We start from the raw sequence: 21,405 nt of genomic DNA on the forward strand, positions 1-21,405 counted from the left end.
TAAGAGAAAGGAAAATGAGTTAACTCAGGAGAAAAATAGGTGCAACCTAGGAAAAAGAGACTGGTCTAATTAACTCAAATTAGTCTGATTAAAATAACCTAGGTGAACTAAAGAGCAAAAACAAAGAGTGATATACTTTCTTTTTTTTCGTTTTTATTTTTTTCCCTTTTCCTCCCCATTTATATTTACCTCATTATTAAGAATCTGCAGGGTATTTTTGGTTTCGTGTATTGTATTTTATGTGTGTTTTGCATTCAGTAAATTGCCGGCCTTTTTCACTTAAAGCAGCGGTCTCTGGTGTTATTATTCTTGCTCCCCACTCTTTAGAGCCTAGAACTGGTTCAGTGGCGCAGTTAGTGGTGTGATACCGGTTCTACACTATGCTTTGTAGTCTTTGTGTTTATGGCAGGCTCCCCTTTGGAGGAGGAGCTGCATCGCAGGAGAGAGCAAGAGCAAGGGAAGCACATATCTGAGCATGATTGACAGTGCTAAAACCTTTCTCCTGACTCTGATTGGTTAATTCTGACTGAGTGTGTTGTATTTTTGCAGATGGCAGTAAGACCACAAAGAGAAAGATTTTCTTTCACAGGTTATGTCTCCCACTGTCAGGTCATAGTGACAGTTTTAACAAATATTGAAACACATATTTTTCAAAAAGTTACCTACTGCACCTTTAAGATCTGACTTATGTGCGGATGCAGGGTAACAAAATGTCTGTATATCTCAAAAGAAAACAATTTTTAGTTTAACTAATGAACATGTGCTTGTTAGCCTTTTTTTTTCTTCTTTAAAACGATAGTGTAACTATGACGTAAATGTTTTCATTTCTTTGAAATGTCACATTTCTTCTAGCTGTGCATTTTAGGTGATGTTAGGGTTAATTCATTGAGACCAATTTGTCTAATATATCCCTTGAGATTAGTGTAATGTAAAAATGTCTCTCAGCAGCACTAAATTAGACTCTAATTAGGACTTCATATCAAGAATTGAAATTTATGGATTTTTAAATACATGAACAAAGCATCTCTTTGGACAGCTGATGTTTCTTTACAAATAACTGAGGGACTTTAAACTTTAATTGGCAAGATTGTGTGTAAGTCAAACATTCTTTTTCTTTCTTCCATTGTGGGTGGACAATGCACAGAAAGCTGCCATCTGACCTGTGTCGCATCAGAAAATAGGGTGTATTGTTGATGGGCAGTGTACTATGATGTCTGAGATGAGCTTGAGGTCTCGAGCAGCATGTTCACCGGCACAATCCGTGGGTCTGAAAGGGCTCAGCGCTCCGTGGTTGCTACAAAAGGGGAGCTGTGTAGTGGGATTGCTCCGGCCAGATAAGATCAGGGCCTCTGAGGAAGTCTGCTCTGATTGCTACAAAGGGCTGAGGTCAGGGGCTGGAGAAGCAGTTTATTCATCTAGGTATCAGAGGATCAGGGGGCTTTGGTGGGGAGCCGCGTGTTTAATAGGTATAAAAGAATCCATGTAATGCAATGGTATAAAAAGATAAAAATCAGAGGGGGGTTTGAAGACTATGCACTGTAATAGCTCCAAAAGCCAGGGGATCAGAGATTTTGTTGCAGCAATGTCTACTCCATTTCTTGTGTGCAATGCTGTGCATTTTTGTGCATGACCGTATGTGTTTGCGTGCATCTTTGACTGCTTTAAGAGGCGTCCTGGACTATGTTTGAAGCTGTGGTGATTGAGGGGAGGCAGTGAAATGATGAGAGCTTCGGAGGCTGAGAGTAAACAGGGCAGCGGCACACCCAGTGTCGCTAACCAGCTGTGAAGCCTGCTCACAGTAGGAGATGAATTTACAAAGGATGTGTCCCTCTGATATCCAAGCAGGGCTGCACTGATCTTTGCTTCACGGCTCTTGGCGCACCATTGTAGTGCCAGGCACTGAGCCACTAATAGTACTTAGATACCTTAATGGCAGAAAAACATTTACATTTTGCTTGTGGCAGAGGGGAATGTGGCTGCGGACGTGTGTGTGGGATAAAAAATAAATAAATTAAAAAAGGGTTTTCTTTATTTTGTTCACCAGTATATGCATATACATTTTAAAATATGCAACAATGTATAATTTACTTTTCACACAACTGGGTTAAGATTCTCACAGTTTGATAACTGGTACATAAGGAAATATCTAAAAGAAAATTTTATTTTATTAACATGATATAACTAATTTTAATTTAAACAAAACCTATGTCCCTTTGTCTCCTAAAATGCTATATACAGAACCTGTCTTTCATACACAGGCTTTGGCAAAAATATAAAATAAACACCATTTTTCAATGCTTTTTATACAGTTTATCACACTCTTGTCATTTTGCTTCTACATAGACTAGCAAGTCTGTGTAATACGCTTGTAGCTGATTAGCTAGTTAAGTAGTTGTTGTAATTAGCTTCTTGACAGACATGCCATTTCCAGCTTGCTATTTGTCACATGAAAACAGAAATATCTTTAATAAGAGTTTTGTGTGTGTGTGTAGTAGTCTTCTGTCAGTACAGCTGACCACCAGTGTGCAGCAATGGGGAGGTGTTTTCACCCTATGCTTCATACAGCAAGAGAAAAAAAAATACTTCTGCTATATCCTGAAATGGCTTTAAAAAGCACGAATGATGTGATTTAAACATAAGCAATTTTTAAATCAAAACTGCAAAATCTTGGTTATCTTGGTACCTGTAGCCAGCCCATGCCTAAAAGAGCCAGACCGTTATCAGGGATATTACTCACCTTATACATATGATGAGCATTTAATTCAGTAATACCTCAAACCTCCTTTGAAATATTGCTCTGATTTAAAAGTCACAGATCAGAAATTTGGCAATTTGCAGGCAGGAAATGCTTTCATGTATTAGCAAGGTATCAAATTCATACTCCTTACTTCCAGCTCCCCCCTTAAAGGACGTTAACCCATGAAAAGCTCACTTCCATATTTCTCATCACAGTAGAAAAAAGATATGGTTCACCCCAGCTTTAAGATCACAATTCTATCATCCTGTGTCTAAATTCAATTAAAGGGGCACAGAATTAAATATAACTGTGCTTACCGTCTTAGCATAAACATGCACAAATTTTTAGTTGTAAATTGTTCAAGTCAAACGCATGCATAAGGTGAGCAAATGCAGCTCATTATTAGGGCGATTGATAATATTTTGAAACTGTATTTCTGTCCAAGCGGCTAGATGCAGAAACAAAGGCTGCAGCCTGAAGCTCATTAATCATAGTCAACGGGCTGTCCAGGAGCAATTTGCATGACCGAGGTGGCTGCACATGCTGCTGTTCAGATAGGCTGCTGGATCTGCCTCAGTTTGGCCAGGCCGTTAACTCTATGTCAATCACGGATAGCCCAGTAACAGTATGACGGAGGAAGAGGAAAAAAACATTTTCTTCTCATTACAGAACACTTCTTCGTCTGTTCTCTCCCTCCTTCTGTTTTTATTTCAGCTCAACTTCCTATTCTAGCTAGGGCTGACTTCATTGTGCTGCATAGAAAATTGTCAAAGATGTGCATTTCTAAAGCAACAAACTTTTTCATTCACTCATTTGTGTTAACATTTAACATGACTGTATTTTGTATTGTATGTATCTTGTGTTTTTCATAACGGTTGACAATCTTATCCTTTTTGTCAATGAGGAAAAGCTATTTCTATGATGATTTTTGTCATCTTTGATCAATTTCAACTGCAGATAATTGAGTTGAGGTGCGATGCAGAAAAGTTCAAAATGAAGCACAGTTTTACAAAGCTGTAACTTCCATGCTGGGTCGATGCTGTGAATGCTTCTAATTATCTCACTGTGAACTTTCAAAAAAGAGGCTAATTTTAATTCTTTTTTTGCTTCCTATATGTGTGCGTCTGTGCTTTCAAGCCTGTATCGGCAGACAGACATTGCGGTGTATTTTTGTGTGTCACTCATCCACCATCACCACCACCACACACAGACGTGTGAGCGCAGCCCGCGTCTGGCCCCTCACCGCTTGCTGGGGATCATGCTGTACCCCCCACCACACCCCCTCCCCTCCTACCCCCCAATCCCCTAACATCCTGGAGGCATTTTTCTCATTATCAAATATTGTTTGATGTCTTTGTTTCTTGATGATTAACCACGGTCACCAAACACTGGTCTGGATTGTTTAAAATTTAATTTTGGGAGGACAGGTTGGGGGGGGGGCTCTCAAGTACCTGCAGCGGGGCTGAATGATTGGGGAGGGAACACCCGTGTTTTATGCATTCCATTTTCCAACGCAGACATGCAAGAGGACTCGTTTTGAAAAAAACACAATAAATCCTAGAGAATCATTAATGGAGTTGTAGTCCTTTTTTATGACCCTTGTTATTCAACGTTGTATTGAGACACAATAAATTAAGGCATTACACATTGAGTCAAGTTTTTAGAATAATTATTATATTGAATATTACTGCTTGCCTGGATATATGTGTAAAACAAATACTAAGGTGCACATATTTGTTTTTCCAAATTATACTTATTGGAGCATCCTCTGATGTTCTTGACCATGCTTTTCAATGTAATTTTTGCATCATGAAGACAAACAGCCTGAATCGGGAATCAAAGATTTATGATGGAATAAACTTTGTGAGCAAACAAATAGGGAAACAATGCTCTCCCTCTAATGCCAGCATGTCAAAACTATATTGAATACTTGAAATATCTGTGTATCTGAAGCCTGAATAGCAACCATTATATTGGTGTAATGATATTATCCCCTGAAATTTGGAGTGAAAGAAAAATGGCAGAAATGAGCAGTACCATTGTCTCCCCCGTTTTATTTAAACAAATTGCACGAGCAGAGAAAGAGGGAGAGAGACAGACACAGGCTGACGGAGGCAGAGAGACAAAAAGAGAGAAAGTGCTCTGTGAATGAAAGGTTATGCGTCGTCCCTTGTGTTTGTGTTGTCAATAACTGGAGAAGGCTGTCAAGAAAGTGGGGAGATAAAGGTCAATAACTCAGGCAAATGTGTTCGTGTTTGTTCGCTCCTGCTGATAGTGCAGCAAACGTCAGAGCCTGTGTCTGACACCGCACAATAACACAAATAGTGAGGCTATAGCAGCAGAATAGTCATTATTAGTAGTATTATTATTGCTGCTGCTGGGAGTGAGAAGGGAAACCTCAGCACATGGCTGTGACAGCCGGCTCAGTGTCACTCAAACATCACTCCGTAATGAAACATGCCAGAGATCTGAAACAACGATGATAAAGTGTAAACATACAGAGATTAAGCTTCCGCATTATTTTGACGTTTGCCATACGGTCTTAACCCCTTACAGTCTGAAATAAGAAATAATAGTCAGGAAGCTACATATTTATTGGATTCTTTTAGCAAGGCAGTCTTTTAAAAATACCATCTGGATCGTAACTGATACACAAAAAGAACAATGATAAATTATAAACGTGCAGCGATTACGCTCCCGAATCAGTTTGACATCTTAACCATTTAAAGTTTGATGCTGAGCTGATGGATGGTTTACACAAAGCATTTATTTTAATCCACTAGCTTTCCGATTCTTTGTTTCATAACTGATATTTTTTATGGTCAAAACGATATAGATTGAATGCCTCACAAACACATGGCAGAAATAAAATATACATTTGTTTTAAAAAGGTAATTTTTAAAAAGATTAAGTGATATATACTCAAATACAAATGCTTTCGCCTCAGTTTTATAATGAAAAATGAAGTGCTAGATTTTTTTTTGTTGTATGCCTTTTGCTGTATCTACTACAAAATATTTTTTTGTAGTAGATAAAAAACCATTTCATGACATTTACTTAATGAAAATTCTGCTTCTTTAGTAGGTGGTTATATAGCCATACCAGAGAGCAGAAGAGAAGTGGAGGATTTGCCATAGCAGCAATTTGCCACTTTTGTAAAATACGTAGAGTTCTCTGAATTATACAAAAATTATACATTTGGCATTTTTGTCTTAAATGCAAACTTTTGAAGGAAATTGAATATATAAATAGAAGTGATTTATTAATTTGGCACCTTTTATTACAATTTTTATGTTCTATTTTACATTGGAATATGGCAAGGCAAGGCAACTTTATTTATATAGCACCTTTCAGCCAAAGACAATTCAAAGTGCTTGTACAAAGAAGTTAAAAACAACATACAACAGAATAAAAATAAACAAAATAAACGTTAAAAAAAAAAAAAGTATATATATTATTTTTACTACTTTCAACACAAAATTTTTATTACTTATAGTGTAGAAAATACTTTTGCTCTTGTTAGTCTAGCCATTTTAGAAAGATATTTAGTATTTTGAAGAGAGAAGACAAGAAACAACTTTAAATAATATCCTATTTATGCAACATAATGTTTAGTAGTTTTGCCTGAATTAAACTCACTGTTTATACACAATCTTGTTTTATTCTGTTCCTGCTTAGTGCATTTTCGTTGCCTTGAGAGCAATAAACGCACAATTAACAGACTTAACTAATTCATGAGGAACATTGTAAAACTAACAAAAGGCGTAAGTACTGTACAGACACCACTGTCACTGGTGAATATTGTTATTGTGTTGCTTTTAATTGCAGACTGAGGAGGTGGCAGAGGAGGAGGAGGCCATGCGTTTTGAATATAGGTCTTTGGTTACCATAGCAAAAAAGAAACACAAGCTTCCCACTTATATTTAACGTCAGAGGGTACGTGGAGGTGTTAAATTTTCTACTTTAAGCCAGTTGCAAAACTAATGACCCTTTTTAAAACACAAAGACAGCAGATAGTGAGCAGTAATTCCTCAAACAGCAGCGTGAAATCCTCTGGCCATTCAGCTTGATCTGTGGTCAAAGAAAAGGTCCCACTACTTTAGTTTCCCATTATCACACAAGCTTCCTCCTTCTAGTTATATTCCTTTCTGTCTATTTTCACTTTTGTCACTTTGAAATCAGCTCTGAATGAGCTTGTTCTCGGTATGAATCTGTAGTAATTAAACCTATAAATCATTGTAAGTGTATTGCCTGAAAATGCAGATTAAAATCACTGCTTCACATTCCTAGCTTTTTGTGTAAACTTGAGAGGTTTTATTTGCCATTGTCCACAAAATTTGCAAACGTGTCTCAGTGTTTTCCGCAGATGAAGCAGAAATGTACCTGTAGGAGGTGTATAAAGTCCATAGGGGAAAGCGGATCCCTATGCCTTTTGTCACCCGCTCCCCAGTCAGTTTGTTTGTTGTTTGTGGAGGCTCGTAGTGGTTTACATTACATATGATTATGTAAATCTGGAGCTGTTCTTGTGCATTAAGGGTCGATGCATTTTCAAGATCTTTTCTGTAGCAGTCAAGTTGTTATTTTGGAATGCTTTTATTATTTGAGAGTGCAACAAAGAAAGTCTTTTGTTCGCTCTTTGCCACACACACGCACACGCCTACAAGCATAGGCAAACACACACACTCAGAGATGTGCACTTTTCTGCTTCTGTCCATGACTTACTACTGTCCCCTAGTGGCGCTATCTTCCACAGCCTCCATATCCATTTCCATCAACTTTCCATACTTCCATTCACCTGACTTCCCCCTGTCCACGTCATGCTCCCCAACATCCCCCTCCCTATCTTATCATACTCAAACATTTAAAGGGCTGATTTGTTGTATTGTATGACGGAAAGCTCCAATTATGCATTGCTGTGTCCACAGTGACTTTGCTTTCAATGGAGGGTTCAAACAGAGTCAACAAAAACAGGAACCCTGATGTTTTGTGGCTATTGTGAGGCCAGGGCTCATGTCAATAAGGTATTGTTTGGTCAGAGTGCCACTCCGAAACTGCAGGGAGAATGTTATCAGACCTGTAGAAATTGGCTATGTGTAATGGTGTTAAAATGCAAGCAGGATTGTTTGAGCAAGCACAACACAAGTGTAGACAAGCAATAGATCTCAATGTGGCTTAAAAATCTGAATTCTTTATTTATTTATTTATTTTTTCAGAAAAAAAATCACAATGACAAAGCAAAGATTTAACCAGTAAAACCAGTAAAAATAATACATTTTATTTAGGATATTATGCAAGTTTAAAGATGCAGATACAATCATTTTTACTGTAATCTGATACAACATATAATACATTACTCTTTTCTCAAATCATGTTCTCTTTGTTCTGTAGACTTAAAAGTAAATGGACAGTATTTATTTGTGTACAGTATACTTTATCAAATAGATATTTTTGCACAAATATCAATTATTAACAACTAGATAACAGCCAGTAGAAACACCTTCCTTAAACATTTTAAGCCTTTGATTTGATGTGAATTGGTTTTTGAAAAAAATATTAATACAGTAACATTTTAAAATGTACTTATTTATATACTTTAAATCTGATCTAGAAAGAATATTTTCCTGGTAATTACATCTACATCAATTCAAACACCATATTTGTAATTATTATTAAATTTTAAATAAAATGTGATTTTAAAATCTGTATTTTATGTATTTTTAATTGTCTGTAATAGTTAATCTGTTTTTTTCATCTTTTTAATCATGTTCTAATATTTATGTAGTGTCCTTGTAATGCACTTTGTGATTTTTATCTGTAAAATGTGCTTCATCAATTAACTTACTTCTGCTTACATGTAATATGCAATGGCTACCTCTGGGTTAAAAAATGTACTGAGGCATATAATGTTACAGAATAGATGTTAACATTTTAAAAGTATTCTAACATGGGATTAAAACCTTCTGTGTGCCAATATTTAACATGTGCCCTGGCCTGGCAACAATAACCTCAGGGTTAAGAAGCTCAGCTTGCTTGTAGGCTTGTTATTAGCATTAGCATTCTTGCTAAAGTAGCTAAACCTGGATACACATTCACTAAATTTGTTTTAAAGATAGCAAATAAAACCTTCCCTTTAAAATCACAGCCTAAACGTGTCTTTCATTAGCAACAGATTCCTTAAGATTAAGCCGCTCAGCTTGGCAGCAAATTTGGCTTTAGCAATATTGCTAACAAAGTTCAATTCTTGCTTCAGCACAAGAAAATTGTTCCAGCTAAAATTTGTGTAACAGGTAATAAATTTTAGTTAGATATTTGTACAACAATTCCACCTTAATTAACATGTCAGGCTTACTTCACTCTCAACCATTAAATAAGAATTGCTAACAGTTGACTGAACCAACATCTTAGTTAATATCAATTAGTTTAATATCTAATCAAAACATTTTAGGCAACATGTGATTTGTTACAAATAAGATGTTACTTATGTTTTTACATTTCAAATCTAATATGTTTGAATTTTTTAACATATATATATTTCACTTTTTAAATTTGTTAAATTCTCTACAATTTCTTAGTTTTGGGGTTTTTTGTAAAGGACCTATCTTCATTTCTAACATTGAACAGAATTAATCTATATATGTTTTATAATTAGTTTTTCTTTCCTGAGTGCTGCTATTCCATATTCAATTGGCAAGATAACTTGGAACATAGCTAATAAATAAATAGGTCAGCCTCCACAGGCAGGGTGCAGATACACACAGTCTAGTCAGTCATGTCAAAAGTCCAATTACACAGGTTATAGTGGATGGCACCTCTGTCTCCAGTGCCCCATCCCTCCTGGGATAGCTTTTCAACGAGAGGGCTATCACTCAAACCCAAACCACATTCATTCATTAGTCTGTTAAGATGGGCATCAATTATTCATCAAGAAGGTGGCCAGTGGATTATTACTGTCAGCAGCAGGCTTATTGTATCAAAGGTTGATTATGGCTTGCTTGATTTAGCATGATCTGCTGTTTGGGTCATCAAATATAAAAGACAACTTAAAATACAAGGCATAAAATCTTAAGGTGAAGTTTTGCTAAGACGTTGTTTATCCTGGTTTACTGACTTGATTTGGAGCTTAACATATTTTCACTTTGATTTATTTGTAAAATAACATTAACACCTTCCTTTCACCTTTCTTTGTTTTTTTTTTTTTTATTGTGCTCACAGCTTCTTGTCCTTCTTTTTGTCCATGGCATCATCCCAAAAATTTACACTCACACCACTCTGTTAAAAGGTTTTATTAGAATGTTAAGCAGTCCTGTGGGGATTTTTCTGTAAAACTATATGGGGTTAGCAGTAAAATTGTTGTTCCAGCCCTAAGCATAGACAAAAGCCAGAGACGACTGATTAGGGTATTGTTTCTTATTTTATCATTAAATATGGTTATTTTTGTACTTATTAAATGTTTTAGAAAAACTTTAACTTTATTCGCACTTGGTTTTAGTTACAAATCTAAATTAAATATGTCAATAAAAGGTTTTCTATTTTTTTGTACATGAGAATTACTTTTCACCTTGGTTTTTCATCATACAACTCACAGAAAATACTCTACAATAAGGTGTTAATAAATTTTCTTTCCATCAGTGAAGTCTGAATATTAACGTACTTTTCCCTTTCATTTCACCACAGAACGCCTTTTGCAAACATACCTGGTTTGAGTTTCTTTCAAGCAAGCAGGCTGCAAGTGAATCAATGTTTTAGCAAATACAGACCAAAGTGCTCTTTGAAACGAGCATCCTGTTACCACATCGCATTTTGGTTGCACGTTAGAAGGCCTTTTCCATGGGAAATTTCAGCAGGTTCAAAATATGTTTTTGGATTTAGTAAAAGACATTGAATATTGTCTGTGAATATACACCATGCAAAAAAAAATAAATGAAAAATCATCTACTTTTATGTGCTTGAACAATGCAAAGTATTGCATCAAGTCAAAAGAAAAATTTTCTTTATTTTTTGGGGGGGCTGTCCCAAAAAATCTTAAAAGAATGAATTTTTTATTCAAATTAGCTGAATGTGATCTAAATCATTTTGTGGTAAATTTTTAATACTCAATTTTTTCTGAGCATCACTTTTTTTCTATCAACTACGCACAACTTCCCTATTGTGGATGGCCATCTCTATAGCATGATACCACCTCTACCATGTTACACAGTGTGGGTGATGTGACCAAGTCAAAGCTTTGACTTGGTCTGTCTCATAGAATCCCTACTAAATACTGTGAATTTCATCATAAAGCAGACACTGGACTTGCTGCTCAGTTTGTATCCACAGCAGACACCTTCCACATGGACATCTGTTTGAGATGTTCTAAAAATTAGTTTAGTCCTGTACAGTGGAAAGACACTCATCACAATAACGAATAAGCAATTTTTCATACGGATCAAAGTCACCAGCTGTTTTAATTCTTCCAGACTGCAGGCTGTGCATCCACCCTGTTTGCAACTCTCTGGGGATTGCCTTAATGTTGTGTTTTCCCTTTTTCCTTGTCTCTATACTGCACACCGAGACTCTTTCAAGAAGGTGTCTAATTTAGTGGGTAAGAGGCGAAGTTATACCTGGGCTAGTTATGAAGAAGGTTGCTCCCTCGAGAAGCACAATGACTGTTTACGGGCGCCCTGACAATGCCTGAGCAGATGATGAAGCACCTGCCGGTCTTTCTACCATGTCTGCTCCAGCCCTCTCTGCCTGTTAGCTCACCTTCATATACTCTGCTTTGTTTCTTCTTTCACTCTTCCTTCCCTCCACTTTTTGTCGTATCCTTCCTCTCTTTGCCCTTTGTCTTGCTTTTTGCTTTGCGCTCCGCAAAGCCACTCATTCCCTACTCAGGTTTGCATTTTACAACTGTCCTCACTGCTCTCCCTGTAAAGCAGGCCTATCTACACACTACGTCCACTCCTGAGAGTGAGAGAGCTTTCCTCATTGTATATCTTTGCCATACTTCTCCTTTTACACCACGCATCTACACACACACACCCACACGCAAACACAGATGTATGAACCCGCAAACAGAACTGTGGTCAGTTTTTGTTTATGATGGGGAAAGGCAATATCGAGATTGTTTCAGAGTAGTGTCATCAGGTGAAATGTATCACTGTCAGGAGTATGTTTTATGTGTCTGAGTCCTCAGCCGAAGCCATTTTGGGAAACAGAAAATAAAATATCATATGACCTGCTCTGGTATAAAAGTAAACTATCAGCTGTAAATCCGATACACAGCCACAGTTGCCTGTGTGTGAGCAAGAACGGAAATGAGATCTCCTTTACATAGAGCTTATACCTGTGTCTCATATGTTTAAAAAACTGTTAATCTTATACACACGTTAAAATTTAGGGGAAAAAAATCACACATTTTATTATTTTCTTAAATTTGGTGACAATAATAAAAGGAATGCGTGTAAATAAAACAAAGATGTCAGTTCTCTGTGATAATTTTTAGACTTGGGTATTGATTGTAGCATATCTTTATATTCTCTTTTTCATAATATTTAAAAAATATATATATGTACATGTTTTATAAAACCTCTAATTTACTTATACATACAAAATAAAAATCTGAATCGAAAGCATTGCCTCGCAGCTTCTTAATCTGGTGTGCTGTATGATTTTTGCACCTGTAATTAAATGTCGGTTTATGTAACAGACAAACACTAATAATAGCCAGAGCTTTTCTGGGGGAACCCAGTGGCAGCAAAAGCCCATCCATCAATGTCCCTAATGAGGCCACATCCTGACTAGCCAGTCGAGCCTCCCTGGACCGCTCTGTCTAATTTCCGATGCATTATTATATGCTATATGATAAACACTGGAAAACACACAAATATGAGCCAGGGCATTGTGTTAGACTAAGATTTTACTGAGTATGTGCAAGTAATATGATAATAATAATAATAAAAAGACATTCAACTCAAATATCTCATGCTCTAAAAATCGTCCTTATAAGACAAAGGAAAACTGAGTCTGATACAGTTTGCTTCTGGGACACAGTAGAGGAGCAAGAAGGCCCTTTTCCTCTTTGATTATTACTATTTATATTTTTTAAATTGCAATAACATTGATTTCTTTATTCCATTAATTTGCATATAATGTTAAATTGTTAAAAAAAAAGTGCTCTACTATCTTTACACACCTAAAATTTCTGTTTGCTACAAAAATGATTTGAATGCATCTCTAAGAAGATTATCATTGGAATGGGAGTAGGATTCAGCAATATATTGTCATTCATTACATGTTTTTCACATTCCTGGTTTTGTTGGAGCAGGAGCCTCTTTTGTGTATCGATTTACAAAAACGACACACAAAAGTTATTGGAAGTCTGGAAGTTATTGCAGCAAAACTTCCAGAAAGTTTTGCTGCGATAAGCGACGTTTGGAGGGAAACAAACACTACATGTCCCACCTGCGAGGCACAATCTCCACAGTGACCTGTGGAGATCTTTTTGTGGCTTCTACATAAAAGCCACAAAAAGTGAAATAAAAAGCCAACGAGGCATATTCTTGTGTTACTAACTATCTTTTCTTTGTCTCAGCTCCATATGAATATTGTAGCTCCATTTCGCCAAATACTTGTAGGTGGTCTGAGATCCATGCTGAATTTGAAGTGTTCCCCCTCACCTAGTGATTAGTGTGCATTAATGTAACAATACCAAGAGCCCACTCCTAAATCACTTGATATTTTTGCTGTTTGTCAGCATGAAAGCCACAGCAGTCAGTGTGTCAGCAAGTAATGACATAGGAAGTGACGTCTGACAACTACAGCCTGCCACTGTGGTTGTTTCCTTAAGAGCAAAAGGAGGTGGCCACGTCTCGATGCTAATGGAGGAGGAGAAAATGGCCGTGTCACTCCTGTCAACGTATTATGCTTTTAATCAAGACAGTTGTTGTCGCTCTTTCAGGCCCATAATTTTATGCCATTAAAAGTGCCAGGGGGGACGTAACGAGGGAGGTGGTCTGTAAAGTGGAAGCAGTTGTTGGGGTTTCTTTACCTCTTGCTCCTTCTTTTTTGTGCTGAAAACTTTTTGGCATTTCTTGAAAACATAAAGAGCAGTTGGCGCTTTAAAGTGTTCATAAAGTCAATCATGTTGGCTTGAATTACCCAGCAATCTCTGTCAAGTTAGTCCTCCTTTAGCTGCCACGCCACATGGATGTGTGGGAGGGAGTGTGAACGCGCCTTCATACATGTGTGATCCACGGTGTACATTAATGTGCCAACTGAGTGGGAGATGGGGAAAGTGAAAGTCTGAAACTTAAATTGAAAAGATTATGGCAGAGAAGAACACGTTTCTTTGTTTTAGCTGCCTTTTAGTTGTCCGAACACCAAAACTCTGGGGCTGAATTTCAAAACCCTGCAGGCCGGAGCAACTCTCGACACCTCTACTTGAATTGCAAGTAATCGAAAATGTTCTCAGGCATTACTGTCACTTGCCTGATTTGTATGCATGACAACCTTTTTTTTTTTTCATCTCAAAGAATACCAGACCCACAAGGTCTTTACATTATGGGCAAACATTTGCAATTATGATGAACTGTAGTAGCTTATCTAAAAAGAAACAGGTTCTTACTGATGGACAAGGAGACATTTTAATAAAATAAGCTGCTTTGAGCTGATGAAATAAAGATTGCTTCACCTCGGGGCACACTCAAATGAAATTATCAAGATGATTGTGTGCCCGCTGCTCCCATTAACACAGGTAGCAGCCTAATCAAACTGCACTTGTTACATGTAGCATTTATGAACAATCTACTCTGAAGCATTTCTGGTTTTCATCCTTTCCACAAAAGCTACAATCCTCCCTCACTCTCTTGCACTTCATTCAGAGGGATGCACTAATGTTAAAACCATGTGTTATCTCCAGAGGCCCAAGTGAGTAGACACTGCAGTTCATGCAGTTTTATGCGTTCAGATAAACATGACTCTGATGCCTCTGGAAGGAGTCCTCGGCTTTAAAACAATGTTGGTGTTGAGGCGACAGACTGACTGGCAATGGGAAACACCTGTGCGAGGGCGAGCAGCTTGGGCAGTACAGGGCAAAGGGGGATGTGTGTGTGAGCGTGTGTGTGGGGGGGTTGCACCACTGCTGGAGGAAGAAGGGAAGACATGAGGGAGATATAAAGCCGGTTTGAAAGGCCACTACATCCTCCACATTTGCTGCTGTGCCGAGAAGTGGATGTCTGAGGGAATTAGTTACACTGATGTCTTGGTTGTTGCTGCTTAAATTTTAACAGACTTGTGCCAGAATGGAAACTTTAGCCTGAAGGGCTGAAGTGAGCAGGCAACTGTAATGTCCTACAAAATTATTCATACCCCTTGAAATTCCCCATTTTGTCAAAGTGGAAGGAATAGAATAATGCAGTTTACACATGAAAACATAAAATGTTGTTTTTACTTACTCGTCTTTACTATGAAAGTTTTTTATATACTCCAATTACTTTAAGAAGCCAGGAATTAGCAGAGTGCACCTGTGTGCCATTTAAAAAATATATAAATCCAGATCTCAGATAAGACCAAAAAGGAAGTTTGTGGCCTATTGTGTGGAGGAAAAAAGTACAAAGCACAACTTAAGTCTGCAAATACTAGAATGCTCATAACTGCTAATTTTAGCAGTTCTAAAAACAAACATACATTATTATGCCACATACTGTAGTATGTGTCAGTCTATTACATAAAACTCCAGCAGGATATGCTGATGTTTGAATTTGTAAGAAGAAAAAACGTGGGAAAGTTCAACAAATATGAGTATATGTTCCTGTACTAATGAACTACAGTGAAAAATTACAAGAAAAAAGAATGATGCAAAAATAGACTATAAATACATACATAAAAAAGCTGTTCACAAGTCATGAGAAAAACTTTAGATATGTGACACTATGTAAGATCTGCAGCATTTTAAAATCACATACATAAAGCATTTTTTCTTTTTGCACACTGTACAACTTCTGTGTATATATTACAAAAAGACACAAACAGAGAGAGACAAGAAACAAATGATTGCTTGAGACTGTTGCAACAAATGAGAAGAAAGAAATGTTGCTCCTTTAAACTAAAGTAAAATAAAAATATGCTCTTTGGGATGTTTTATTTTAATTTTTTGTTTTTTATTTCAGTTTTACTCTTTCCTTATAGTTTCCTGACAAATTTACGTTAGAAGTCAATTAAGGTGATAAAAAAATATATATAAATTGAAATCAGAAACAAACAAAACAAAGTTTGTGCTGACTTCACAAACATTTTATGTTACTATAATCATACCATTAATCTTTAAAACATTAACATCTAAGGATGGGTTCTGCTCAAACAAGTGTGAAATAAACTATTGGTACATTTTAGCATCAACTCTCAGCAGTATGTTGCAGAAAAAAAAGTTACATTTTGTCTTTGGCTGATGTATTTTTATTTATTTATTTTGCCTTCAATTTAAAATTCTGGCTTAGTTAATATTCTTAAGAGGTAATGTTCATTAGTAAATAAACCAGCTCGATTCTAGAAGATGCAGAAACCCACAATCAAACTGCTTTCACTCATTTATTTTAACCAATGGATGCTGATGTATTCGTATTGACTGTCTTTTCATTTGAAGCAACTCTCTAAACATTAGAAATGGTTAATTATTCATGTAAATCTATTTTCAGTATAATTCAACATTGTTTTATGAAAATCATTTTGCTCCTGGAAACAGAATTTTAAAAGAAAATTAGACTAACGTACCAGCTGAGAAATGTATGCACAGCCCATAATGAAACAAAGATTACACATTTTTATGTTTTTTCAACCACAAAAAAAATAAATAAATAAAAACACATCTTCCCCTGCTGTATATCCATCAGTCTCCTTAGTGCTCCACCCTCAAGTTGGGATGATCATTCCATCTCCATCTTCTCTATCCTGAGGTGCCTGCTGCCAGCTTATAACACTCTTCCTTTTAATTTTGCACTTTCCACTGTGTAAGCATCCATCTCCGCTGTCTGCAGCAGTGTCGGGGGCTTCACAGCACGCTGATGTGCGAAACAGGCTGATGTGGAGTCTGTAACTGAAGAGAAATGCAAGCTCCAGCATCTATTGACAAAGAAAAAAAAGTCTGTATACTACACTTTTATTGATGATTTAACATCCAGGGAATTTTTTTATTTTCCCTCACAAAATCTGAAAAAACAAAAAGTGTGAATTGATGTTTCATTTAGACGTTTGCTTCAGTCAGTTTATAAAGTTCAGTTTTGGTAGTTTTAAACAATATATTGAAACTATAGTCTGATGTGACACAATACATCTTGTCTTAAACAGATATCCAGTTACTAACAAGACATTTCATGTGCAGTATTTTAGTGAATATCACAGTTTCTGCATGTTTACATTCATCTCTGGCTAAATCTGGCAGTCGTGTGCTCTTGTAATATCAGGGCTTCATGTTGATAAATGAGGATCGAGGTGAATTTCAACACTCAAGTGTAAAATCGGTAGATCATCCTCTTGTTCGACTCCATTAGCTTCATTGCTCTTTCTCTCAAGATTCCAAAATAGTTTTTGTGCTGGATGTGACACATGAAATATCTCAAATTTAATCTTAATTTTGGACTCCAGGACCTTGTCTCTGGGAGCATCTTCCCATCACCCTCTGCTCTGCCTCTCTCTTTTTCTGCATCTAACAAAATTAATTACTGTACGTTTTATTTTATGAAGGTGTCAGGATGAAATGATGAATGGCTTGTAATATCAACAGATTAAAGGCACAATGTGATGAAGGATGCTCAGTGATAGTGCTTACATGCAGACACGCACACAGCATCCACACACTATCTCCGGGGCTATTGATATCAGGTTTCATATTTGATATTAACTACATGGGGGAGCGATTATGGCCACAATGTCATTACCACTGGTACAGAGGCATAATGGGAGTGAACTTTTCAAAAAGGTCCTTATAATTGCTGCCAGGATCATTCTTGATAAAATCCAATATTGATATGTACACTGGTCCCCTCATTATGGCCACAGATGAAAAAGAGCATTTCAGCATTCTTTAATGAGCACTGGTACCAGTGAAGGTCATCTTAATGGGGTTCAACTTGCTTTTGGGAGCCAGAGGTAAAATTCTAATGAGAAATAGGCACAGCTACACAGCTCTCGTAATTTTCGCTGCAGCCACGGATGCCATTTTAGTGTGGAGTATCACAGGAGTCCTCTGTTGTCATTTGCAACATTTCACGTCAACTCGAGCCGGCTTTTTTTTTTTTTTTCATTTTTTGACGCGCACTCAGATGAGCGCTCATTATCATATTTCAAATCCACTTGAAGCTCAATGTGGTGTTTATTAGAAACTGCAGTTTATTCATTGCTTACTTCTGGATGGAAGGGCATCCAAACCACCTCGCAGAAACAATAAAAGTTAAATCCCAGACCGTTGCAGAAAACGAGGAGAGGCAGCAGTGTTTGCACATGCATTTTGGTTATTCATGTGTTGATTTTGAATTTGCACATGCATTGTTAGAAAAATGCTTCAAGCCAGAGGGTCCTCCTTTAAACTTGAATTTGAACTGAATTTGGACCAAAAATTGAACTCCGAGGTGCAAGCGCAGTGGGGTGGGAGTCTAAAGTGGAGCGAACATTTAAGTCATGCTCAAAGTGTAGACTCATCATTTTTAACATGCACATGATAGAATGATCTCTGTTTAGCCCACCATGATTTCAGGGACAAAAATATAATATTACAGGTTTACTAATCCGAGAAGTCATTGAAAAATGAGAGAAAAGGTGCTCACCAATTAGCTGCTTACATTTTTTGCAGCTGAAAAAAAAAGCCTGAATTGGACTGAAAGTTCATTTTTCTCCTGGGAAACTCATTGGTTTGACTTGACACTTATGACAGAATAAAGCTTAAAATTTGTGTCAAGTCTTATTTTGCCATTTGTTGTTCACAATGCTTTATTATGGTTTGACTTTGCTTTGATTTCTTTTTTTCTTTTTTTTTTGCACTTCTGAGTTTTATCTTCCAAGAATGCTGATTGAAAAGAACTTAGAATAGAATTAAAGAAGATATGTCATAATTTTGATCAAAAACTAACCTTGATACTGCATATAATGTTCTGGAACATTTAAGGCAAAAACCACATTTGACAACAGAACAGAGATTCTGCACCACAAAAAAACCCATTAGAACAACATACCCCTTAAAAATATAGGGGTATGGCCCACGCATGAGGGGAATATGAAATGTAAGTTTGGAAAACAGAAAAATACCCCTGAAAATAGAAAACTCCTATTTTTATAGTTCAGACATAAACTAAATTAGCTGTCATGCTTTCTGCCTCTCCTTTCCTCTTTGCTCTATTATTAACATTTTGTAGGTCATGTCAGTTTAAACAGGATCCTCAGATATTTTCACCATGACTTGTATGCACAAGGGAGATGAGCTCAAGGTTAAGAGTCACACAGCTCTTTTCCCTTTTTGGCCACCAGAATAATTTTCAAAGTCACGAATCATCAACATTCAACTTCCTATTCAAAACAGTTTCGGCTCGAGACAACGATGAAAAAGATTTAACCCAAACCGGCACAGGGGAGCTTAGGGGCATATAACCTTTGGGGAATTGAAATGAGCAATTTGTCAAATTTCATTCAAAGCAGTGAGGTGTTTAAAAGTGTAGATAAATTTCACTTAGTTTCCTTTGACTCAAACAGGAGAGCGCAGAGAAGGAAAGCTGCTCCATCTGATTTAGGCAGCTTATGTGAAAATATGGGGGAGTTTTAGAGGTGATAAAAAAATCCGAGGCAGTGAATATTATCTTGTAGATAAGACAGGCACCCCTTTTTTCCACAGGCTACATCCATTTTATTACATCTGGCGGCAAATTAAGGTATGTGTAGAAAAAAAAAATGAAAAAAAAAAGATTGAAAATGAAACCTGCAGCAAAGATTCAGCCTGATTTCTTTCTATTCTCCACGCCGACATTAGACGGCACTTCTCACATGGGATCCGCAGAAGATGACAATGAACCATAAAAAATGATATAGCTCAATAAAAGTACAAAAAGCCATGAGTTCATAAAGAAGACCTGGGAGCCATGTTAGGTTTGGTCCCTCACAATTCTTTTCGTCTCCCTCGGCTGACTTTTAGAGATGATTACCTCGAATATTTATAGATGAAACACATTCAGGTTTGATGGAGTTAGTGTATCTGGATGCTTATGTTTACTGGCTCCTGATAGGCTGATAGGATCTCTCTTTTTCCTTTACGAAAGACATACGAAAACTTTGCAAAAGTATTTATGCCCTCTGGACCTTTTCACATTTGTTTCTATTGCAGCCACAAGCCTCAGTGTGTGTTATTGGGATTTTTATGTGATAGATCAACTCAGAGTATTATATGCAACTGTTTATGGCAAGGAAAAGGATATGAGGTTTTAATTAATATTTTTTCTGAAGAGTGGCATGCTTTTATTTTGTATTTGCAGACCCATTTTTTTTTTTCAAATATCCAAAGCGGGTGTCTTTTGGGGTTCCTCTCTATCAACTCCAGATGTGTGTTTTGGGTCATTTGTGCTGCTGGAAGGTGAATCTCTATCCTATTCTGAAATCCATATATTTGCCCATCAACCATGGAGAGCTTCATCATCCCTGCTAGGGAAAAAAAAAAAGCACCATGCATCTGGGCATGTTGAGTTTATGTTGATGCAACACATCAATAATAGCAAATGCTCAGCATCACAGGCTGGAGCTTTTTCCAGCAGTCATTGGGCGAGAGGCGGGGCACACCTTTAATGGGTCACCTGTCCGTCACAGAGACAACACAGAGACACACAGGACAAACCACCAGGGACACACACTCATGGTTTGGCACAGTTTAGAGAAACCAAATAGCTAGTTGTGTTTTTGGGCTGCAACAGGAAGCTGGAGTACCCTGGAAGATCCATGCACACTCGGCGAGAACATGCGAGCTCCAGGCAGAAAATGGACGGATTCGAGCCCAGGACCTTCTTTCTGCCAAACATTTACATCTGCAAAATGGCAATTAAACATAACAAGTGAAGTCTGCCCAATTTTATGATATATTATTTCACTCATATAAAGGTTAAAAAGAATTATTATCTTTGTTTATCTTTGTCTTTTACCATATTGATAATATGTGTGTTTTAATCTAGTGAGCACAGCCCACCAACATAGTTTATACGTAGTGTCCAAAGTTTTATGCTATGGTGCTGGTTGTCCTGTTGATAGAGTTTTCCACCTGAGCTGCGTATTTCTGCAGCTCCTCCAGGATACAATGGGCCTCTCAGCTGGTTCTCGGATGAATGCTCTCCTTGACTGTCTTTTAAACTTCCCCACAACTATATGTGTGACCTGTCTGGTCTAACAAACCCTCTGAGTCCTTCAAAGAGCATCTGGATTTGTACTGGGATTAAACTAGACTGTGTTTCTTGGATTTTGGTAGGCCTATTACATAAAATGCCAATGAAAACATTCAAGACTGTAGCAAAGTTTGAAAAATGTGAAGTCGAGAACACATTTGCAAGGCAGTGTATGGCCTATTATCAATTTAAATTAAGGTTCAGAAAACATTGTCATTACTAATAGCCCTGGAAAATGTTGGACATTGGTTTATGATGAGAATGAGAAATTTTTTGAGGTTTTGTGGT

This window comes from Xiphophorus hellerii, chromosome 19 (genome assembly GCF_003331165.1).
Source record: "Xiphophorus hellerii strain 12219 chromosome 19, Xiphophorus_hellerii-4.1, whole genome shotgun sequence".
NCBI lineage: Eukaryota > Metazoa > Chordata > Actinopteri > Cyprinodontiformes > Poeciliidae > Xiphophorus > Xiphophorus hellerii.